General features: G+C 35.5%; 1 long non-coding RNA gene across 1 annotated transcript; it reads right to left on the reverse strand.

Moving 5' to 3' along the window:
• Window positions 1–3,612: 3,612 nt before the first annotated feature.
• Window positions 3,613–6,443, reverse strand: LOC120078420. The gene is made up of 3 exons (XR_005482011.1): window positions 6,283–6,443; window positions 5,393–5,505; window positions 3,613–4,750 (listed from the first exon to the last, which is right to left on the reverse strand). It is a non-coding gene; the product is annotated as an uncharacterized LOC120078420 (long non-coding RNA).
• Window positions 6,444–7,138: the final 695 nt, after the last annotated feature.

A 7,138-nucleotide genomic window follows, 5' to 3' on the forward strand; every position in this document is an offset into this window, starting at 1 on the left:
AATGAAGGAACAGAATTATGGAGGGAATAAATTCACCGTATCATTATGCTTGGTTGCTAGAATAATCCTAGCTCGCCATACTAACACATCGCACACCTCTCGATGGTCAGCCGCATGCTTATTTCTTCATAATGCATGGTTGCGTTGACCATAAGATCACTCCTATCTCTAGGAACACTGCTTACTTTACTTTAGTGTGTTCCACTACTTACCCTCTTGAGCAGTTGGTTGTAGCTAATCAGCTCATAGACAAGCATTGCAATAGGCTCACACCAAACAAAGAGGATTAACTCACTATACTCGTGCAATGTACATCTCTCGGTGGTTTGCTACATATGTCATATCTCTAGGCCGCATGATTGAGTATGTGATTCTTGTAATTAGCACTTAACTCAACGATGAAGGTAAACGATAATAAAGAAAAAGAAGATGATGAAGATGGTGCTTGAAGGAACTAATGAGATGTATTGATTACAAAATGTATTAATGTCTTAAGCCAAAATATAATACAATACAAAAATAAGAGGAGAGCTTGAGAGTTAGATGTAAACAATCTCTTGCTTTTCATCCGAAGTGCGTCAAGGCTATCGGTGGTGCCATGGATGAGTGGTGAAGGCATCTCTCTCTCTATCTCTGGCGAAGCTCCGGTTGTCACTCGGAAGGGCTTGTGGAAGTGAAGAATTCTTAAAGAAGGTCTTGCTCATGCTCTCATTTGTGATCACAAGAATTTTCCTAAGACAGAAACTTGGATGGTTTGAAGTTAAGCTCCAAGGCTCTATTTAAACGCCGACAGCATTGATCATCTCATTCTGACTCACTGCTACTTCTGTCGCGGTATGGAAAATGTAAACATCATCTTATCTTGTTGAGACTTCCGAGGTATGCGTTCATGCTCTTTTCTCTTGAAGTGTTAACGCATTCCATCCACCTTGCGATCAACCTTCTATCACAATTATCATTATGTGGACGCAACATTCCATGCGATGAACTAATTTTCATTAAGATCAACGCATGCGTCAGCCTTGCGGCGGTCTGGGATCAACGCATACAATCAATTCCTGCATTAGCTGCAAAAATAGATACTTTGATGCAGAATAATGCATGATATAGTGTTAGTGAGGATTTTCAGTGCTGGTCGACACAAGCACACTTTTCCATATGAATTCTTGGTATTATTGATAAATATTCTGCTTATTAGCCCTCATAATTCTAAGTAAGAGTACAATAGCTTGTATTTCTACAAGCTATCACACCCTAAAATTTAGAATCATGCTTGTCCTCAAGCATGTCTTATACTTAGGAAATTCAAAACTTACCCCCTGACATTTCCTTTGCGTTGACCAACTTTTCATAATATAATTCACTTGCACCTCTAACCTTGGCAGCAACACTCTCCTCAAACTTAGCCACTTCTTCTAAGAGATATTTTCTAAATTTAATTTTGGCAAGCCTTTACTCAAAATCTTTTTTTACTCATTGCCGACAACTTTTCTTTTAGCTTTTTACAATGCGTTCGTTTAATACGATTCAAAATTTTTGCGATTCATTATTAGATTAAGGTGTTAGACTTGGTTACGCTCTTCGTTTTGGCTTGCCCCCACGGGTGTCATGTAGGCATCCAACTTCCGTTGCGTGAAAATCTTGTCTTAGCTAATTTGGGTTGTGCCAGGCAGAGGAGTTGGTATTATGCGTTGATTCTGGTCACCTACTTTCGTTTTAGCTTACCTGCACAGGTGTCATGCGAAGTATCCAATTACGGGTAAGTACCTTTCACAACTTTAACTCTTATCCGTTTGAGTTTCCCCTTTGCGCTGACAGTGGAGCTTTTATTATGATTTTTTTTTTAATAATCATCGCAATGTTTAGAATGGACGCATTTTCCCGGACCACTTCCACCCTTAAATTTAGAGAGTGGCAGGGTCCTTGCCAAGAAGCTAAAAACAAACTCGTTTAAAAATGCGGTAAAATAGGTTTGCACATAATAAAACTTAAGACTGTCAAACTTTGAAGAAGCTACTAAAGCGAGGTGAGTCATGCGACGTTTAGTTAGTGGATGTGGTGAATTTACATAAATATCATCATGGATGCCAATCTATCAATGCAAAAGAAAGCAAGCGGACAAAAGAGAATTTCAGAAGGATAACACATAAAAGATAACAAGAAAAGAAACCTACGAGCAGAATATCAATTGCGTCAATACTCAGAACTCATGCGGAGGAAATAGCCATGTGTTGAATGATGGAGAAGATTCTTCTTTCGAAACAATGCACCGAGAGGAAATTATTATCGCACCCATAAGAAGCGAATGCACACCACATCCAAGAAAGCAATCGTAAATCCAAAAAGATAATAGTCAAATAAATAAACTAAAGAATTAACTAGGAAAGCAAAGTAAATATAGAGTAGAAGACGTCCCTGGAGAAATTGGAGTGAAGTCACTGCAAGGATTCTTCCATGTAGGAGATTGAACTCGACTGTTTAGGCCAAGGAACTCGTTCTCCTGACCATCGGAGCTTCCAGCATTCGTTGGCCGCATGGTGGTTAACATGCTCCTAAGACTGCTTTTAGTTTGTGTGATAGATAGCCTTTCGATCTTAGGGTCAATATTGAATTTCGGCGCATCACCTTCACTCAGATATCGTTTGCAACTTGGTCGCACAAGCTACAATATGCCCAAGACTAAAGGGTGCCTACGAAAACACAATATTTAACAAACTATTAGCTGCCAAGTCCCCATCAATGGCTTCAAAAACCTGTTCGAAGAAAAAGGACATGGAAAATGCACTCGTCTTTTGATATGCGTTAATCTCTATGCATCGATGGTCATGCGTTGGACTGAAAAATATGCAATATGCGTTAAGCGTGTATGCGATAACCATACGTTCTTGTCACAAGTTTTCTTGCTTTATCGCCAAGTATAACGAGAACGCAAGTTTCTTGGAATGATCCGAGGTTGAACACAGATACTTGTAACTAAATAATGCTTGGGAAGTGATGCGTTTAAGCGATGAATAAAAGTAAAAAGAAAAGAGAAGTTAATGGATTATGCACTACTGTTACTCCTAACTAAACAGATTGAGCAATGGAAGTTTGACTGTGAGAATTGGAAGAGATGCGGCAAATATTAATGCATAATAAAGTGAATGAAGGAACAAAATTGTGGAGGGAATAAATTCACCGCATCATTATGCTTGGTTGGTAGAGTAATCCTAGCTCGACACTAATGCATCGCACACCTTTCAGTGGTCAGCCGCATGCTTATATCTCTATAACGCATGGTTGCGTTGAGCATAAGATCGCTCCTATCTCTAGGAACACTGTTTACTTTGCTTTAGTGTGTTCCACTACTTACCCTCTTGGGTAGTTGGTTGTAACTAATCAGCTCATAGACAAGCATTGCAATAGCCTCACACCAAACAAAGAGAATTAACTCACTATAATCATGCAACGCACACCTCTCGGTGGTTTGCTACATGCGTCATATCTCTAGGCTGCATGATTGAGTATGTGATTCTTGTAATTAACACTTAACTCAGCGATGAAGGTAAACGATGATAAAGAAAAAGAAGATGATGAAGATGGTGCTTGAAGGAACTAATGAGATGTATTGATTACAAAATGTATTAATGTCTTAAGCAAAAATATAATACAATGCAGAGATAAGAGGAGAGGTTGGGAGTTAGATGTAAGCAATCTCTTGTTTTCCATCCGAAGTGTGTCAAGGCTATCGGTGGTGCCATAGATGAGTGGTAAAGACGTCTCTCTCGAGCTATATCTCCGACGAAGCTTCAGTCGTCACTCGGAAGGGCTTGTAGAAGTGAAAAATTCTGAAAGAAGGTCTTGCTCATGCTCTCATCTATGATCACAAGAATCTGCCTAAAACAGAAATTCAGATGGTTTGAAGTTAAGCTCCAAGGCTCCATTTATAAAGTTCAAATGCCGACAGCATTGATCATCCCATTCTGACTCACTGCTACTTCTGTCGCGGTATGAGAAATGTCAACATCACCTTATCTTGTTGATACTCCCGAGGTATGCGTTCATGCTCGTTTGTCCTGAAATGTCAACGCATTCCACCCACCTTACAATCAACCTTCTATCACGATTATCATTTTGTGGATGCAGCATTCCATGTGACGAATTAGTCTTCATGAAGATCAATACATGCGGTCAACCTTGCAGCAGTCTGGGATCAACGCATATGATTAATTCCTGCATTAGCTGCAAAAATAGACACTTTGATGTAGAATAATGCATGATATAGGGTTAGTGAGAATTTTCGATGCTGGTTGACGCAAGCTCACTTTTCCATATGAATTCTTAGTATTATTGACACATATTCTACTTATTAACCCTCATAATTCTAAGTATAATTCTACAGTAGCTTGTATTTCTACAAGTTATCAATGTACTTTCTCCACTTGTCAACCAAAGACAATAGCTAAGAACATGAAACTATGAACAAAAACTTATTAACAAAACTATTTATAAGTCACATGTTTCAATATCAAAATCAAAGACAGATTATCCCAAAAACTTTTTGTAAGTCTCATGAACTAAAAAAAAAAATCAGTAGAAACCATAAGCCTCTCAATGGAGGCCATAAACATAAAAATAAAACTAAGATTAACTTGCCTCGGATAAAAACAAATCCACATTAGTTTACCCATATCGTTGAACAACAACCTTGCATTCCTAGCTCATGACTCCTTTAGCCCCCAACAACGTGATTGATCATGGCTATAATTGTCTAAAAGAGAAAAGCTAACATTGGGAGTTAGTAGCCATTTAACACGAGTACAAAGTCCATGACTAGAGTTTTGCTCAATCATGGTTACTTTTGAATCAAAGGCTAAAAGATCTTTATGTACAAGAATGTAAAAATATATTTATACAAAGCCCCAAACTGAAACCTGAATTTTAGACTAACAAACATTCAGATGCATTAGACATTTTATTTTAATAAGAAAAATAAAAGAGGAAAAGACTAGTTTCACCTCCTTTGGGTTCAAACAAGCGAGAACCACTCTAAACAATAACTTATCAACTCAAGCAACTAAGATTGTTAAAAGGAAGAGAAAAATTAATAACAACTCCTTACATGATTTATCAAACAAACAAACAATTAAACGAAGTTATCAAACATAAATACCTTAACATAACATCAAATAGAACAAACTCAACAAGTTTATGTTTTGCACAAGCAAGAAATACCTTTAAAAGTTATCAATTGAAGCAACTAATGTTGTCTAAAGAAGAGAAAAGACTAATAACAGTTCTTAGTTATATTCTAAGATGATTTATTAAACACGAACAATTAAACAATTTATCAATACAATTACACTTTTTACTTTTACAGTATGTGGTTGAAAGACCCACAATCTCAACTAACCTTCATATTTTCTTAGAAAATGCAGCAAAATATGTCCAATGTCCAATGTAATCTTTCTATCTTCTTCCAAATCCCTTAGAATCAAAATTTAGCATCACACACCAAACTTGAACCTAAAAAAAAAACTTGATTATATTGTTAGTATGTATATATATATTTATATTTAATTATAAGAGTCCTCAATAATAGAACAAACAAAAATAACAATATTATATTCAAAACAACATTAAAAGACATGGCTCCAATGACTAAACTCAACAATGTAATGTCATTCATGAACTAAGCTATAGTTACTGTACTTGTAAGATAGCCATTACACTTCAATTATGCCAAGTTAACATAAATTAGTAAATTAAATCAACTTCTACACTTTTCAACATTCAAATTAATTTGAAACCATGCCTGACACACACTGCATTCTCTTTATAATAGAAACACAATAGGAAAAAATAAAATAAAAAGTTCTACTTGATGGACTTGATGAGAGGGAGGGGAAAACAATCAGTCGTCTGCAAAACCTATATCGTTTATAGCAAAATCATAAAACGACTCATTTCAAATAATTTCGACTCAAAATCATAAATCTATCAAATTTTAACAATTCAAATTATTCATCATAGACGTACATACACAATTTCGACCCATTTCAAACAAAAATCAAGTAAGAGAAAGCGATCAAGAAGAAGCAGAACCTTGACATTTAGATGAGGGGAATCGAGCAGGGGAAGAATAATCATGGAAGCCATTATTAATTAGGTTAAGATTCTCATTACTACAACCTCTAATTGTTCCGAAATTCATGAGAAGATTGATAAATTGCAAATGCTTTTTGTAGTTCATTAAGAGAGTTTCTACAAATCTTTACAAACATGAAAAGGATTTTGAGTTACCTGCTATTGAGAGAGGTAGAGGTATCAAGAGGGAAGGGCGAGAGAAAACTTGCATATGGGAGGAGTGAAGGATGAAGGGAAAAATCGAACATGAGTGACACCATACCACGTTACTAAAAGTTTTTTATGTTTAATGGCGCAAGTTCACGTCGCAAAATCTTTTCGTATTGCTAATTTAGACTGTATTACCAGTAATAATTTTTTATGACATTTTTTCTAACATGTTGTAAGTTGTCTTTTATACTACTATAAAATTGGGTTTTAATGTCGGTATAAAACTAACATTATAAGAGTAAAATGTAAGTTAAAAACCTACATTGAAGATTGTGTTATAAAAGGTCTTTAATATTGGTTTACCAAAATTTCAATATCAATATCTTCAATGTCGGTTGAAAACCAACATTATACACCATATTCAATGTCGGTTGAAAACCAACATTGTACACCATCTTCTATGTCGGGTATTTACCAATTTTTTTTCAATAAGTGTTCCATATTTTTTCTAATGTCTCATTTTTTAAAATGTCCAATCCATTTTTAATGTTGGTTAAAAAGTTAAAAACCAACATTAAACATCTTCTTTTATGTCAGGAAATGTCTATCATCGTATTTTATCAAAAAATAGAAAAAAAAAATTATTTGTTGTAATACATGTCTATTATAATAAATGCATGTTTACTGTTCTGCGTGACAAACCAACAATATTTCTCTTCCACTTATAAATACCTAAAATATAACAATAGACATAACAATACACTCTATAAAAATATAGAGGAGGGAGTCACAATTTAATCATTGATAAAATAAATCACCTATCCAGTAAATCAAGTTAGGGATTTCTACAATACGTGGTGAC

Source organism: Benincasa hispida, chromosome 5, assembly GCF_009727055.1.
Source record: "Benincasa hispida cultivar B227 chromosome 5, ASM972705v1, whole genome shotgun sequence".
Lineage (NCBI taxonomy): Eukaryota > Viridiplantae > Streptophyta > Magnoliopsida > Cucurbitales > Cucurbitaceae > Benincasa > Benincasa hispida.